Source organism: Papio anubis, chromosome 9 (genome assembly GCF_008728515.1).
Source record: "Papio anubis isolate 15944 chromosome 9, Panubis1.0, whole genome shotgun sequence".
Taxonomy (NCBI): Eukaryota; Metazoa; Chordata; class Mammalia; order Primates; family Cercopithecidae; genus Papio; species Papio anubis.
In genome coordinates this window covers 23278234-23295868 of record NC_044984.1, presented here as the reverse complement: position 1 = coordinate 23295868, position 17635 = coordinate 23278234, and the positions used below count along the sequence as shown (strand labels likewise).

Below are 17635 nucleotides of genomic sequence, written 5' to 3'. Positions count from 1 at the left end.
CAGATATTTTTTGACTCCTCACAAGAACTCCATGAGCTTACTGGAAGTATCTATCTGTAATGGACAAGGATGTGAAGCACAGCGAGATTTCTATTTTGACCAGACTTATAGCACCAGTAAAGTGGCACAACCAAAATTCAGATCCAGGTCTTTGGCCTCCAATCTGTGCTAAAACCCACAACAGAATACACCAAGGACATTTAGAAAATATTTAGTAAGGTGTCAGCTGGGCATCCCTGCTTGCCTAGTGTCCCCAGTCTGCCAATCTTTGCGATTCCTGAGGTGGGGTTACACTTCCATGAGGCTGCGAGGAAACCCTAAGCCAAACGGAAAGAGTGGAATAATTTTCCTCTGATGGTTGAAAGAGAAGATCCTGAAGTCCTGTTAGGAAAACTCTCTAAAATGCTTGTTCTGTTTCCTTTCTCAGCTTGTGTACTGTCACCAAAGCCTGTAGATCTTGCTGACTAATTTTCAAGAGGTGCCATTATCATCAAGAAATGCATCGTCAACTACCAAGTTACCTTAATTCTTGCCTTTTTAGTCAGGTGTCAGCAGCTTGCATAAAATACTTGCATTTTATTTCTCTGTTAAAGATATACATTCCCTTTCTTGGGTACCAAGCAGGGTGTAGAATTTGCATAAGAAATGTGCTCACTGGTATGAAGTTTCTGCTATGCAAGATGTGTAGTGCTACAGAACTACTGTGCAATTTACTACCTACATTTAACAGTGTGGTACTGCACACTTTAAACTGTGTTAAGAGGGTAGATCTCATGGTAACTGTTCTGATCAAAAAACAACACAAAAGAATACAAGGAAACTTTTGGAGGTGATAGATATGTTTAGTTCTTGATTGTGGTGGTGATATCTTGGGTATATGGATATGTCTGAACTCATGATGTAACTATCAAATGTGTGGCAATTTTTATATATCAATTTTTCCTTAATAAAGCTAAAAAGGGGAATGCAGAGCGTGATGGGGACTTTAGCATCAGTGGACTATTTACTAGATAGTTGTAATAGAATTGCCTGTCAAGTATCATGGTTCTTAATAAACTTGTTGCTAGGATGGAAAGCATCCATGCATCATAGTCAGAAGGGTGTGAGTTTGAATCTTAGTTTTATCACTTACTCTCTTTCATCTTGGGTATGTTCCTTAATCTCTCTGAGCCTCAGTTTTATCATTTGCAGTATAGACATATAGATATAGACAGACGTATACACTGCCTGGTCTACAGTAAGAAGTCTTCTTTAAAATGAATATGAAGTCTTCTTTAAAAATATGACACCCTTCTGCTTTATATTTGCTCTTCTATGGGAAGGGGGGCATATTTTGACCATCTCTTTTGCGATAAAGCTGAATTTTGGTTAAATTCCAATACGGACAGTGTTGATAGAATTATAAAATTTTCAAGAATAAAAAGACGTCAGATATAATTTAGTCCAACTTTTCAATTTTAAAGATGAGTAGATTTGAGGCTCCGAATTGTAACATAAATTGACTGGTGGCAGAACCAAGTCTCTACTGTCTGGTCCAGTATCTTGGTAGGAATAATAAAGTGACTCCTTGTGGCTACAAAGGAGATAAAATGTACAAAGTTTTATTTAGTGAATGGTTCTTGAGAATAAATGATATGCAATATTGACCTCTATAATCCAAGTGAATATTTGAGTCCTGGAAATACAGTTGCTTATACATTAACAATGAAAAAAAAAATTAGAAAATGATCTCCTAATTCCCAGGACTGGGGTTTTTGTAAGGAAGTGCACTTGTTCTCAAAAAAAGATCTAACTACATTTGTGTGTGTGTGGTTTCTTTTCCCTGTTTTGAGTGAATATTCATTTCAATTTTATTGATGCTGTTAAGTTTAATGAATTTTATATATATATATATAGATGTATACTGTCATAAATATACATTTAGAATCTTCTTAAGTGTGAGTTTGTCATGGTTAAATTTTTACACTAGTTTTTGAAAACATACCTTCTTGTCTTAGTGGTGATAAAAGTGGATTTACCACTTTCATAACTGTATTTTGAAAGCTTTATAGTCCTTTGGAGACAGATTATCTGGAAGCCTGGCCAGTCAGCAGACACCAAAGATTAAAAACACGAATGATCTGATGATTTTGGCATCTTGCAAAAATTATGCAATAGGTTTTCTTTAAGGAAGCATCATGTCTATTCTCCAGTTTGAAATCTTTAACTTTTACTTCACATTTCAAATAGACTATTGGTATGTACTTAAACTATAACCCTAAGATTTCCAAAAGTGATTTAATGAATGATAGTAATATAAGTTTTAGAGTAAAACAAGATAAAAACTGTGCTAATGGATTTGCCTTTTGGAATAACATTAATTTTACCTTTAAAAATTCAAATTTTATATCTGAAAATTTGATAGCTAGTAATTTGAGTTTCACTCGACTTATCTGTGGAATAGATGAAAATGCCAAAGGCACATGGTCATATAGGTTATGAACATATATCTGTAACCTGTTGTATTGGATGTTATCTTATAATCCTTTAATTTTTTCATTTGTTTACCCAAATAAGAATAATTTAGAGTTGTACTGACAAAATAACATTTGTGTATTTATGCTTTAGATATTGAGTAGAACATATTGAATGATCTACAAAACATACCATTTTTATAAACACTTCAGTTTTGAGTTGGAGGGCTTTGTGCTCATGGTGTGTGTGTGTGTGTGTGTGTGTGTGTGTGTGTATGTATGTATGTGTGTGTGTGTTTCTGGGAAAAGAGCACAGAGAGCAACACCAAGTAAATCATTGTTTTTAATTTATTTTATATGGAAGCTTTCCCTGTATACTTCTTCCCCCACCTCATCCACATCTGTGAAATGTTGAAATCAATTATTTTTTATCTTTAATTTATGAGCACTTACTAAATGTTAAGGACCATTTTAATAAAAATGAATAACAGTTGATTGCCCACTACATAGCATTTCATACTATTCCAACACCTTTGTGCCTACTGACTTAATTGTTGCTCACAACCACAGCAATAAGGCACAGAAAGGTTATTTATCTTGTCCAAGATCACATAACTTGCCCAAGATCACACACTTAATAAGTGATATAAATGGTATTTGAACTCAGTCAGACTCCACCCACCCATATACTTAATCCATTAACTGGTGCACTATGCTGCCTTGAAGTTGCAAAATTGTTGTAGAATGATGGTTTCTGAACTTATAATACCTATAACATGATGAGGAAATTAGCTTTTTGTTTTTTTTTCTTTTTTCTTTTTTGAAACAGAGTCTCACTCTGTTGCCCAGGCTGGAGCTCAAACAGCCGTCCCACCTCAGCCTCCCGAGTAGCTAGGACTACAGGCATATGCCACCATGCCTAATTTTTAAATTTTGTTATGGAGACAGGGTCTCGTTCTGTGGTCCAGACTGGTCCAAACTCCTGGGCTCAAGCGATCCTCTTGCCTAGGCTTCCCAAAGTGCTGGGATTACAGGTATGAGCCACTGAATCTGGCCAAATTGGCTTTTTAAAAGAGAAATGTAAATGGCCTTTTAATTTTTTCCAAGTTTAGTTGATCTTTGCTGTGAAAGGACCGTTCTCTTTTCCTGTCATGTCTAGTTGGCACATTGAATTTAAAAATGGACTTGAAGCTTGGTGAAACAGGAGAGGTAGAGTCTGAAATTTTGAAGAGAAGAGCAATTGAAAGAGTCCACATTTTCCCAAATCGTTCAGACTGGCCAACAAGGTCATTTCTGTATGTTCTTGCTGTAAACTCAGGTGTTTTTTTTTGTTTGTTTTTTGTTTTTTGTTTTTTTTTTTTGACGGTCTTCAGTGAACACTGGATTTGTGTTAAGATGTAGAATATGGAGACTCACAATAAATAATTAGCATAGTCACAGCTTTTTTCCCTTCTTAAAAACTGAAAGATTAATTTTAACTTTCTCAAAAAACAATCTGGAATGCAGTATAGTATTGGGAGGTTTGTCAGCACACACCTCTGCTGTTTGTTTTCCAGTCTAGGTTCAAAATCTCTGCAGTCAGCAACAAAAGCCCTGAAAAATCAATATTTAGGTTCTTAGACTTCTGAATGGGGGTATAAGGGCAGGGTTTTCTACCTTTTTAATTTGCCCCCTGATGTTTTCTAGCTTCCTTGCCCTAGCTTTTCTTGAGATAGGGGAAGGAGGAAAGTTTTATCAAGCGCTGGTAGATATTTCCACCGTCGTAGATTTCTGCCTGTTAGTCTTTTACTGTTACACACATTCACACCTCATATATTTTGCTCTAAAAGCAGAACATCTGAGATGATTCTGTGGTTGAAAAAGATCTCAAAGAGATGGAAGATGGATTTAATGTTGCCATTTTTAGATAATGCTGTAAATAGAATGGCAGCTGTCCTCAGATGCATAGCCGATATATACTACATATGCTGAATAGAAACAGATAAAAGATTGCACTCAATTAATCCTGAAGAAAAGTAGCATTTTAGCCATGGATTCAGCCGTCTAATTTTTAGCTACAGTGCATTTATTCTCTCTCTCATGTGCTATAATCCCATGCTTTGAAGGTGACTCAAGAAGAGAAAAATTTGCTCTTATCTTCAACTAGGTTTAAAGAAACTTGTAATATTTTAGTTATTTACACTCCCACCCTGTTAAATAAGTAATTTACATCTACCAACAATTCTGGGACACTTAGTGTCTGTGAGGCACTCTTCTTGGTGCTGGTAGGGGGTGGGAATAAGACCTGGTTCTTTCAAAGAACTCTTTCTTATACAGAAAAGGCATAAGCAGAAACTTTCCACGCCAGATAGAATGTAATCATTGCTCTGAGGTTTGACAAGGATCTTTAGTTCAATAATGGTTGAATATTTGTAAAACACCTGTTTCAGGTATATCGCTAATAGGTACTGTGGATATTAAGATGAATTGAACCCATTCCACAAGGAGACTTCCTCAAGTGAGATGGCATGTAAACAAATAATTGCCTTTAATAGCAATATATAGTTTAAAAGTTCAGGAATAGCAGAGAGAGAGAGCAGATTCACTCTCCTGGAAGGTGCCTGGGTAGTAGGGCAGGCTTCCTTGAAGAGTGATGAGCGACCAGGAGTTTTTGGCATGAGTCAAAGTTTACTAGATAAATAATGAGGGGTAAAGACACGGGAAAAAGCTTTTGGCTTCCAGAGAGAGGGAAGTAATATGCCTGTAGACAAGATGACCTGAGACTTCGTAGTGTACTGCAACTCTAACTTGTTTGCAGTCACCCTTGTCCTGGACCTTTCTGTGTACTGTGGGACAGTGTCTGGAGTATTCAGCAAAGACTAAGATATGAAATTCTAGAGAAAAAAGCAAAGTAAATTGTATCTGTAAACTTTGTTCTTATGACAGCAACTTCCATGCTTTTTCTTTAAGACAGATCTGCCTTTGAATCCTGACCTACAATTTCTAAATTTCTCAGACCTCATCTTCTTCAACGGTAAATGTGAGTTCTGATATTTAATATAAAACAGTACGTTGTCTGATACTTAGTGTGTAATTATGACTTTAAAATTACACTTTAAGTTTTAGGGTACATGTGCACCACGTGCAGGTTTGTTACATAGGTATACATGTGCCATGTTGGTTTACTGCACCTATCAACTTGTCATTTACCTTAGGTATTTCTCCTAATGCTATCCCTCCCCCAGCCCCCCACCCCCCAACAGACCCCGGTGTGTGATGTTCCCCGCCCTGTGTCCAAGTATTCTCATTGTTCAGTTCCCACCTGTGAGTGAGAACATGTAGTGTTTTTTGTTTTTTGTTTGTTTGTTTGTTTTGTTTTGTTTTTTGAGACAGAGTCTTGCTGTATCCCCCAGGCTGGAGTGCAGTGGTACAATCTCGGCTCACTGCAACCTCTGCCTCCTATCCTCGAGTGATCCACCCACCTTGGTCTCCCAAAGTGCTGGGATTACAGGCATGAGCCACTGTGCCTTGTCTATAATGATGACTTTAATTATTGCTCTTTTGCTTTTTTCGGTTGACCATTCCTTGGTAGTGTTCCTCACTGAGGGCTAAACATATAACCGCACTCAATCAATGGAGCGCAGCTGCCGTTCTTTCCATGAAGTCTGGGATTTAGGTGATGTGGAAGAGGAAATTGAAAGAGCTCTTCAGTAAATGTTTGGAGACCTGAATTCTAATTCTGCCTTAGCTACGGACTGTGACCTGGTGACCTTGACTCACAGTGTGCCCTGTGAGTTTATTTTTCTCTGTCAGAGGTTTGCACCAAATGTCTGACTCATGTCCTTGTTGCTATGTGTAGTTTCTGTGGAACAGCCCGGTGACTTGAAAGACATAAACCACCCAACTGAATTCCAGTAAAAGCGTTACTAAATCAGAAATATTCTTTTACATTTTCTATTTGGGGGAAAATTGTCTACAGCAACTACGCTCATTTTAAAGAATGGTGGTTTCCCGATTGTTGTAAAAAAATTACAAAGTACAGTCAATGCCCCCCCAAATTCATTAAGCATGCAAACAAGTAATGTTAGGCCACCTTTGCAGTCTCTTCCAAAGATCAGGCCTGGGAAGAGCGAAGTGTGGTTTTGATGGTTTGGGTATGCAGTGGTGAGCTTGTAGTCAGGTGGGCTCTTAGGAGCATCTGATGCCTGTTGAAGTTTCGTAGGTCATTTAGAAAATGCCAATGAATCTTGCTGGTGATTCGATGAAATCCTGAGGAAACTTAGTTGGTGTTGAGTAAGAAGCATAGTGTCTCTTTCTGCAGATTAATTGTTATACCTGTGATTAATGAGTGTTCATTCACAAAGTAGAGAGAGTTAACATCATGAAGAAGACATAGTCCCTAGGGCCACAGTTAAGGAGTGTTAGCCCCAGATTCCAAACCACAGCCCTTTGATGTTGTTTCCTCCCATGACAAAGTCTAACTGCTGTTTTCACTCTACATTAATTCTGATATCATTTTGAAGTAATAGCATGTACGGCTCTGCAGTCTCTTAATGTAGGCAGTCCTATCTCTCTCCCCCTTAATTCCTTGCTTTGTTTCCACCGTTAATCTGGTAACCAGCCACTTATCATACTGATTATCTTGTAATTGAAACTGTAAAAGCCTATGGCAGGTAAACCTATGGCAGGCAGATGGTCTCCCCAGTATGTCAGCTGTCTCAGAAGGATTTTTTTGTGTGTGTATGTGTATTACAATGTGGTCTACGGGGAAAAACAGCCACCCCGCCCTCCCCACCCCCCCCCAAAAAAAAACTCACAAAGAGCCCAGATCATACAATTTGAAATTTAACAGAATGTATTTGCTAACACTTTCAGAGTTGCCTTAAGATCAAAATTCATTATGGAAGCATCTTTTGTGGAGCATGAAGTGACAGAAAAGGAGGGGAAACTATAGTGTTGGGAAGAGGGCAGAGGTCGTTAACAACAGATTTTTAGCAGTCCTGTGTGTGAGTCTGATCTTTTGGTGAACTTACTAGTAACTTGGGGGGTTGGGGGGAAGAGAAGTGCCCCCAGGCTGTTGGTTGCTTTGCTTGTTCTCATAGCAGCCTGCGGGGGAAAAGTGCTTGTTTAAACACTAGTGTATGCCATAAAAACTAACAATTATGGCAAGGTTTTCAAAAAAGAAAATTACATTAAAGATGAATGAGGGTATATTGAATAATTATGTTTTAAGGTGTGCAACATTAAAAGATATTGAATAGAATATCGACTGTTTTGTGGAAATAGCAATAATGAGATTCCTGTCACCTAATCTTACAATAATTGGGTTATTACTATGCAAATGAAGGTATTACTTTTAAAAACTAAGGAAGCTAGACAGATCCTTCAGGCAGTCCTTTATCTATTCTTAAAGCTGTGCCGTCATTTCTCCTTAGACTGAAGATCCTTTTCTAAACAATTTGGAGGTGCTCATTTCACTATTTGCCCCTGAAATTCCACTAGAATATTTTTCAGCTGCCACAGGTAGCAGATCAGTGGTTGGTGATTTTATATTCTTTGAGCTTTATGTGGAACCCAAAGGAATAATTAAATTGTATGATTATTGCCCACTGTCATTTTTAGTTAAAAAATTGAAATGGAGTGAATTTTCCTGCCAAAGATGCATGCTGGTGCCCTTATCTCCACGTTCCATGCAGCTCTGTCATTGCTGTGCAGTGTCCAGTGGTGCCTATGCATCTCAAAGCCAACAGGTCATTTCAGGCTAGCAGACCTCCTAGTACACCTTTGTGACTGAGGAAGTGTTTCCATTTGTCCTCAGGCATACTCAGATCAATAGTCCGTACACTGCAGTCACCACCATGTCCATTGAGGCTCCTGTGGCACCCATCAGATGAATAGAAATATTTGGGACATTTGCCATTTTAGTTCATGACCCAGGTAAATACCTGTGTGTTCAGCCAGCAATGGCATTTTAAAATGTTGACTGCTGAGGCTTTGGGGAAAAGACGATTATATTTCCTGGGAATGTTGTATGATTTCTACATACTTTATTATATGAAATGCTCGGTGTAGAAGGAATGATACAGATGTAAAAATTCTTTAGTATTCCTACATAGAGAAAGCATGAAAAAGTGTCTTTGAGCCTTATTAAAATCTCACATGGACATTTTATAGTTTTAATACTCTTTGATAGTGTATAGTAGATTAATCATAGAAAGTAGATTTGAGGAAATCACAAAAGACAAATTTCATTTACCAAGTACTTTTGGTCCAAGGATTAGGAGGTCAAGAAAATATAAGCCTTATCAGTTTATTTCAGAATCAATTGAGACTTGAGACTTTGTAAATGTCACCAACAACTGCTCTTTACCTTATGTCCTTCCACAGTTCTTAAGGTAGAGCTGGGCTCAGTGACGTGATTGCACGTTACATTTATGCCTTTCTCTGTTTAGTAGGGAAGTCTTAGAATATATTTCTGTTTATAGGAGTACAGATTTTTTCTGATACTAGCCATAGTTTACCAAATATTGATAACATTTTCAAGCAAATCACAATCCTGAAAATATCCTTTTTGTTTGGTTGTTTTATTTTGTTGTTGTTGTTTTGAAACAGTCTCACTCTGTCACCCAGGCTGGAGTGCAGTGGTGCCATCATAGCTCACTACAGCCTTGATCTTCCAGACTCAAGTTATTCTTCTACCTCAGCCTCCTGAGCAGCTGGAACTACAGGCATGTGCCATCACACTTGGCTAATGTTTAATTTTTTTGTAGGAATGGGATCTCACTGTGTTGCCTAGGCTGGTCTCAAACTCCTGAGCTCAAGCAATCTTCCCTCCTTGGCCTCCCAAAGTACTAGGATTACAGGTGTGAGCCACTGTGCCTAGTTGAAAATATCCTAAATTGTTACCTTTTTATAATTCAACTAATTTGGTTGGCCTCAAGCAATCAATATATGTAGGTAACTTTTAATAGATGTCTGTGGAAAGGATTTTTGGAAACATGCAGAATTCCCACACATCATTTGGTTTAGAATAAGTTATGAAACTGTTGCAAACTACCCTAAAATTTCGTCTACAAGGTTTATTATGGGTTCAGGTGACTCTGCAGGTCAGTTATCCTACATATGATGACTCAGCTTTCTAGACTTTTTCTATACCTGCTTCCATGATCTCCCAGGCTAGGGAAGAGAGGGCTGCAGAGTTGAGCACTGGGAATTAAATGCTTTATTCCAGAAGTGACAAACGTCACTTCTCATATTTTTTTTGATAGAATTACTCATATGGTCCCTCCTAATTTCCTTGGGATGGGAAATGTAGAAGAGAAGCAGATATTGATCAATATTAGTAATGTTGATCATATCCAGTATTGATTTATTCTACTTACTGAGAATGTCTTTGAAATATGAGACACTACTCTTGATGTGTGGGTGAAACTACAGCAAGGAGTGTAATGAATGGCTTTCATTAAGAACAATAAGCATTTTCCTCCTAGTCATCGATGCACCCATTTGTCTAGACTTCCATGCACCTTGCTATTCTTGGGTTTTATGGAACAGGTTTTACCTTGACCAAGGTCACTGTGCAGTCAACCTTTACATATGGGATTATAGTCAGCTTTTAAACTGCAGCTGTGGCCAACCTGCATTAATGACAAACATTGCAGAAAGAATGCCCTTTGCAGGTTTGATGAGGGCTGGTGATATTAAATACTGCTAATAGTTTCCCGGGTTGGAAAGGGGGTTATTTGATTTGCAAAAGAAGGAAGCATTAGAATCAGTCTGTTCTTCAACTAATTCTGGTAGGATATATAAAGGAAAATGAACACATTTTTAATAAAATGAGTGTGCCATTATCTTTGTAAACAAAGCAGAATATTTGGAGCTAATAGGCATTTAGCAACAGTTACAAAAGTTTGTATCATATTTGACTTTTATTGGGTAGCAAACAAGAAGAGAACAGGAATGTGTTGGAACTGAGAGCAGAGGAATCTTTTACCACTAGGTAAAACAGCATGATAACTGTATCCCTGAGAGAGGTATTAAAAGTAAAAACCACCAAAGAGAGTACCGGTCAGGTAAAGAAAGGATGTCCCTAATATTTTGATTAAGCAGTGTAAGACCATTATTCTTATAAGTGTGGAAGCATATTGTTTAAGGATATTACTTGTTTAGTGTCTATTATAACTGAGAATCATGAAACTATTTTCACTGCTAGTAACAAATGAATTAGTGACATACAAGTGTATAACATACCATTCTACTTTTTTCTTTTTTCATTTTTTCTTTATATTGCACATTATAATGAACATATTAAAGACCACATCAAACAAATATATGCTGTGATGATTCATTATAAGGTAAACAGTCTTGTAACCACCATCCAGGTCAAGAAATAGAAGTTGTAAACAATCCCAGAAGCCTCTCCATGTGTACCATCCTAATCACAGACTCACCTCTTTCTCTAGAAATAATCATCTGGACTTTCATAGTAATCAGTCCTTGTGTTCCATTATGTTTTATGATCCAATTATGAATATAATGAGTTTTGTCCTTTAAAAATTCTTGATATGTCCTTGAAGTCTTTTATAGTCTATAGGACCCCTTCCATTTCTTTCTTTTCCTTACAACATATCTGCTGAAGAATCTAAGTTGTTTGACCTAAAAAATTTCCCACGGTGTGGATTTTGTTGGTTGCATACTCATGGTGTGGTGTAGCATGTTCTTCTGTCCTTCGTATTTTCTGAAAAACTGGCAGCTGGCTCCAGAGACTTGATCAGATAAATTTGATCCTTTTGTAAGACTATAAGAAGTGATGCAATTATGACCCTTTTTTAATATTAGTTATCAATACTCATTACTTGGATTCATTAATTTATTAGGGATTGCAAAGTAGAAATAACCTAATTATATCATCTTGTTTTCATGTACTAACCGGGATAATTTTATAAAATGACAGTTACTTCCCAGTCTACTATTTGGTTACCAAGTTGTACAGTTCATATAGGAAAGACAGGATAAATAATATATCTTTTTATTTTTCCAGTTCTCAAAATGAATTAGCTTCCTGTCATCCTCAGAAGGTAATCAAGTAATTCCTTTTAAATATCATTGTGAATTCATGAATGTAAGCATATAAGGTAGGTTAGATCTATTGTAATCCTCATCCTTTGAGGCTCAAATGGTCTCATCTTTGGACAGTGGGAACCCTTTCAAGTTGGCTTCTGAGTATTTTGACATGGCTGTAGTTATCTTTGATAGCTTTGTGTGTACTGGGTACATTAAGATGTTCTAATCTCATCTGTACATAGCGTGTTCATCTATGTCTCCAAGAAGCCCTGTTTTCTGGATACTAGGTATGTTCATTGTCAATGGTTTTGTCTTTATTTATAGGCCTAAATAGACAGAGCTATTGTATGTGCTTAAAGTTTTCACCTCTAATACGTATTAAGTTTGGACTACCAAATTTAATGTCAAAATAAAAGTATTTAAAATCATGTTAGTACATGTGAGGCCTGTTAGAAGTTTTACTGATATTTTTAGAGGACACCTCAAGCAGGGAAAAGTATCATCTCTTAGCTATCAGCCATAATGTATACATTTATACAGTTTCTGATCTTAGCATTTTTTGGCTTAATACCATAGCAGAGTCTTCTTTCACAGTTTATCTTTGGCTCTGTTTTGGTGAGTGGTGATCAAATTTGCTACAAGTTACTGTCTCTACAGTCTCTTATCTATAGAGTTTCACTTTTTTTTAGCATGGTATTTCAGTTTGATGTGCATTGTTTTATTTTGATCACCAGTTGCCAATGTTTATCTTCTATAGTAACTCCCTTGGAAGTTGTCATATACATTCTAGATATTACCTTTATGTAAGTGTATACATTCTGTGGTTAAACACTTAAAATTACTTTTTAGAAATAAGGGAGTAGGCACTAGCACAGCATAGCTATCATCATTTTCCTGAGCTCATATAATCTCTAGCAGAATTGGATAAAATTGTTAATTACACTCTTAGAGAGGTGTACCCCTAAATGATGATTGGTGATGAAACATAGAAAGTTTTAGAGTCTGTAACATTTGCTTGTTCAGAAAACTCTTTTGAGTCTAGACTTCATCTATCAGGAACTTTTTTTTTTTTTTTTTTTGAGACGGAGTCTCGCTCTGCCGCCCAGGCTGGAGTGCAGTGGCCACATCTCAGCTCACTGCAAGCTCCGCCTCCCGGGTTCACGCCATTCTCCGGCCTCAGCCTCCCGAGTAGCTGGGACTACAGGCGCCCGCCATCTCGCCCGGCTAGTTTTTTGTATTTTTTAGTAGAGACAGGGTTTCACCGTGTTCGCCAGGATGGTCTTGATCTCCTGACCTCGTGATCCACCCGTCTCGGCCTCCCAAAGTGCTGGGATTACAGGCTTGAGCCACCGCGCCCGGCCCAGGAACTCTTTTCACTAATATGACTAGGGAATAAAATGCCCCTACTCGACTGGGCATGGCGGCTCACGCCTGTAATCACAGCACTGTGGGAGGCCGAGGTAGGCAGATAACTTGAGGTAAGGAGTTTGAGACCAGCCTGGCAAAACCTGGTGAAACCCCATCTCTACTAAAATTCAAAAAAATCAGCCTGGCATGGTGGTGTGCACCTGTAATCTCAGCTACTTGGGAGGCTGAGGCAGGAGAGTTGCTTAACCCGGGAGATGGAGGTTGCAGTGAGCTGAGATGGTGCCACTGTACTTCAGTGTACTGCCTTGGTGACAGAGCGAGACTCTGTCTTAAAAAATATAATAAAATGCCCCTTCTCTTAGGTGCTACATAGGAGGAATGAGGACTCTAGTGGAGGTGTGGGGTCCAGTGTTTTGTGTTCATCAAAGAAGAAAACACACAACATTTGTTGTGCTATAATTTTGGAGGGTCCTCTTTTGACAAAAATTTCTGGGCCAATCTAGGTAACTCTGAGAACTACTCCATCTTTTCAGAGAATAATGTTCTACTGATCTGAAATGGATCAACCTAGACTAGTGCTTTCAGATACATACCTGTTCACCAGCCCTGATTCCCACTTTTTGTAGTCTTCTTCTGGGAGCTCTAAGACAAATCAGAGAGCAGTAGAATTCGATATATTATTAGATCACAAATTTACTGAGTCATTAGGGTATTTTTAGAAGAAATTGGTTTTTTTTTTTGAAAAAGAGTCAAACCAATTTAATAATAAAGGTAATATTTCACATAGCCAGACATTAAAGTCGGGGCAGATTATTGGGCTGGCCTTTTCCAGTGCTTTCAGCTCCTTGTCTCTGCAATTCCTAATTTCTGTTCTCCTCTGTATATCAGCAATATTCTTAAATTGGATGCAGATAGCATCTGCAGTTCCAGGTCTGATGACCACAGAGTTTGGGAAAGAGACCATCTCTTCCAATGGCTCTCTTTAACAGTAAGGGAATGTTTTCCAGAAGCAAATCTCATTCATGTTTCCTTGGCCCACATAGTGTCGTATGCCCATTCCTGGATCCAAACCTCATTTCCAAGTGAATGCTATTTATAGAATGGCTTAGGCCTGGATTTACAACCAATCACTGGCAAGGAGGATGGGATTACCATGGTTGCCTTAAACTTAGCAGAATCTACTTCAGGGTTTGGAGTCAGTCCCTCAAACTGCATAGCTCTTACATACTGAGGAAGGAATGAAAGGGATATTGAGAAGAAAACCACAATATTATCTATTACACTGTGTCTTAGGGCTCATTTGTGAATGTATTTTTATTTGTTTGGCTGCAGTGTGTGAGTAAATAATGAACCATGACAGTTGGAGTAAGAGATAGGAAAAAAAAAAAACCCACCAAGATGATATAAAGCATCCAAAGATGTCTGATTTAGTTGTAAAAATCTTTGAAACCATTCCTCTGATTTTTATTAGTTTTAGAATTTCACTGAGTATGAATTACATGAGTACCTAGTGTCAACCGTTTATACCTCTAAATGAGCTCAGTGAAAACCAGCTTCTGTGAAATATGATTAAACTTACCCTTAAAACATGTCATTTGCATTGAAAATTTTGTTCCAGCTGTTCTTCCTTGGCTGCTTCTCACATACCCTGTCTTCCAGGTCAAAGAGTGTCCTGGCTGCAGCACCACCACCATGTTTTTCTTGACCCATGGCTAATGTATTGTCTGTCCTTTTCTCCAGGCTTCCAGATTATTCCTATTCCTAAAAACCCAACTCAGTGATTACTTCTGTGAAGCCCTTCAATAACCTGCTCTGCCTGACGGTCTTTCCTCTAGTGACCTTTAAATATATTCTGTTCAGTTCAGTTGTCACTTAAATAATCTGTCACCTTTTGGGAATTCTACTTGATGTCGTTGAGCTGTTCTTAACATCGTACGTGGTAGGTGATGATCTTTTTGAAGGTAGTGATCCTTGAATCTCATGAAAATTATCCACCTTTCATGGCATCATCTTGGACAGGGAAGTATAAAGAGTCTTTCCTTCTGGACATAAAAATAGCTCACACTTATTAAGCACTTGCTGTATGCCCAGTGCAGTAACAAATACTTTACAAGCATTATCTCATTTCTTCCTCACATACACATACAAAAACTCCATGTGCCAGGTTAGACCAAAACTTGCCTCAAAATAGGAGAACCAAGAAATGGATTCTCGTGGTAACACTGGGTAACAGTCTTTAAGCTCACAGGATGTCTCCAGGCATCAGTTTCTCACTCTGTCCAGTCTTGTAGCTTTGCGTTCTTATGTGGCTTGATCAGGAGGAAGAATCGCTACACAAATGGGCAGTTCCAGGTTGGAATGGTCCTCAATAACCCCAATGAGAAACAGAGGAAGAGAAAGTTGCAACAATGTTTGGGGTGTTGGGGAGCCTCACATGGCTTGCCAGAGCATGTTACTGATAGCCAAGGTCTGAGTAGTCACCCCTACAGTGCAGCTGGTGGAAACACAGGCCAACTCCACCTGAACCAGGAAGTCTGAAAGTCAAGCAGCATTGTTTCTCAATGAGATGCTGAGTAGACAATTATTCTGGTTAGCATTAATTCAAACTGACAGATCAGACCTCAATTTAGCCCAACATCACTCAGCTAGGGAGATTTTACTCATACTAATTTCAGAGTTTTGCTAGTAACAACTTTGCTACGTTGTCATATTGTATTCAAACTATGTTTGAGTATCATTGCTCAAAGTACAAATAACTTCAACTGTATGGACCTTGTTGTGTGTATTTTCAGTAGCAGCCCTCTTGAGAATATTCAGTGCCTCTAGTTCCTCATATAATCTCATCTTTTCTACCAAATCAGGAATTGAAACATTAGCTCATATTTTTACATGTTAGTTGAGTGACTGGATTTGCTTTCCTAAGGTTATTTTTCAGTCACCATGTTTCCTTACCCGGGTCTTTGCTTTTGAATACATTCATAGCTCTTGTGGCTTCAACAACGACATTTCAGATGTTAGTTTGCTGATGCCGAGATACTGGTAGAGGAAAACTGGGTTGGTCAGTCCGTGAAATCTCCCTCCATTGCCTGAGGAAGTGACTGGATATAACAAGTTGGAGATTCATGGGTTTGTGACATGGGCTAGTCCAAGATCTCTCAGTAGAGAGACATTTGGTCACCCTGGGGAGAATAAACCAGGACTGACCGAGCTATAGATGCTGAAGACCTGCTTCTCTAGAACTCCTGAGTTAAAAATGTACAAGTCCTGTTATCTCTGGCTTCTTTCAACAATCCTGGGCCTGCCCCGCTCTTGCTTGGGCCTGCCAGCAGGCCCTGTTCTTCAGGTTCTTCTTGCCCTTTCAGTACCCAGGAGAGACCACCCACTGTCTCACTGCAGCTCCAAGTCTTCCTGTTTCTATCCTTGTGATCCAGGAATTTCAATGTCCAAGATAAGTTTTCTGTAAGTTTTGATGTTACTGAATTTTTGGCGCTGTGTAATTTTTCATATATTGACGGACAACCTATGTTTTGTTGTTGAGCTGCTTTCCTGTCATTCTGGAATGCATCCTCATTTTACTTCTTTCTCTGCTAATGACTTTTCCAACTTTGATGTAGTTAGATCACAGCTTCTTTATTACCAAGTTTTAATGACTTTGTTTTCTCCACCTCATCTAACAAAGTACGTTACAGAGATTGCTCAACAATACTACGTGTGAATTTCATTTGACTTCATACTCAGAGATGGGTTGAGACTGTCTATGACAGTAATATTAGGATGTGGATTTTCATCTTACTTGTAGAGGGGGCTTGAATGTTGACTGTTACTGTGTACTTTCAGTTTGGGCTAAGAGCTTTAGGATGAAGCAAAGTTTACCAGCCTAACTTACAAATTGGTATGTTGATCTTGCTGTCTTTATCCATTCATTCTTTATCAGCTGAGGGGGCTAATTTGGGATTTAGGGGAATAAGAATATGATGTATTCTCAGGATTTTTGCTTCTAATCAGGAATAATGGCTTTATATGTATAAAAAAACATTAAAATATTATGTGCTCTTATTCAAACTAGATGTTAGTTATCTCAGAGTTTACATTCGCTCCATGCGGTACCATGGCTGGAAAGAGGAACAAGTCTTCTTATATAAAAATGTGGCCTATTAACAACAAAAAATGGATTAATAGACTCTCTTCCTGTTTACAGTTTATGGTCTATCCTGAAGGGATTTGGTGTGTTCACTTATGCTTTTTAACTGGCAAAGTAAATATAACTACCTTTAGTTCATGAACATCAGCAGAGGGATATATCTATTTTACTTTTTAATATTAAAAACCACAAAGGCTTTTCTAAATTAGCAGGGGGGATTTACACAGCAAACTAGTGAAAAATGTTATGAGCTTTCGTCCTCTGTTTTGGTTTGAGCTGCTACTTTGGGGCTTTTACATGTCTTTCCCTTTCCCATCTCATCTCTAGGAGGCAAACAAAGAAATATAATTTGCATTGGCTATAGAAATGCCTCTGAGATCACTGCTCTAAGTGTGCTGGGGATTTGGAGTAGAAATTCTGAAAAGGAGAAAAAGACAAGGGTAAAAGCTCTGTTGACAGGGGAGTTTCATAGGCATGTGGTGAGAGGACAGCATTGGACGTGGGAATACACATTCTGCAAGCTTCCTCTCTTTTCCTAAAAACAACAGTCTAAGAGTGTGGTAGTTCTGTCTGGTTAAAGAGTTGGACTCAGTGGCAGCTGTCGAGCTTAGCTTTTCTTTCTAATTCAGAT

At 38.2% G+C, this 17635-nt stretch overlaps 1 protein-coding gene across 12 annotated transcripts in view; it reads left to right on the top strand.

The window, feature by feature from the left end:
* SOX5 (SRY-box transcription factor 5) overlaps window positions 1–17635 on the top strand; it is a 1038891-nt gene that overhangs the window by 130990 nt on the left and 890266 nt on the right. Inside the window, exon 2 of one of the 12 annotated variants that reach the window (XM_031651037.1) lies at window positions 5407–5472. The exons of the other annotated variants lie outside the window; for them this stretch is intronic. The gene's annotated coding sequence lies outside the window, so the exon portion shown is untranslated. The remainder of the gene's footprint in view (window positions 1–5406; window positions 5473–17635) is intronic. 12 annotated transcript variants of the gene reach the window in all.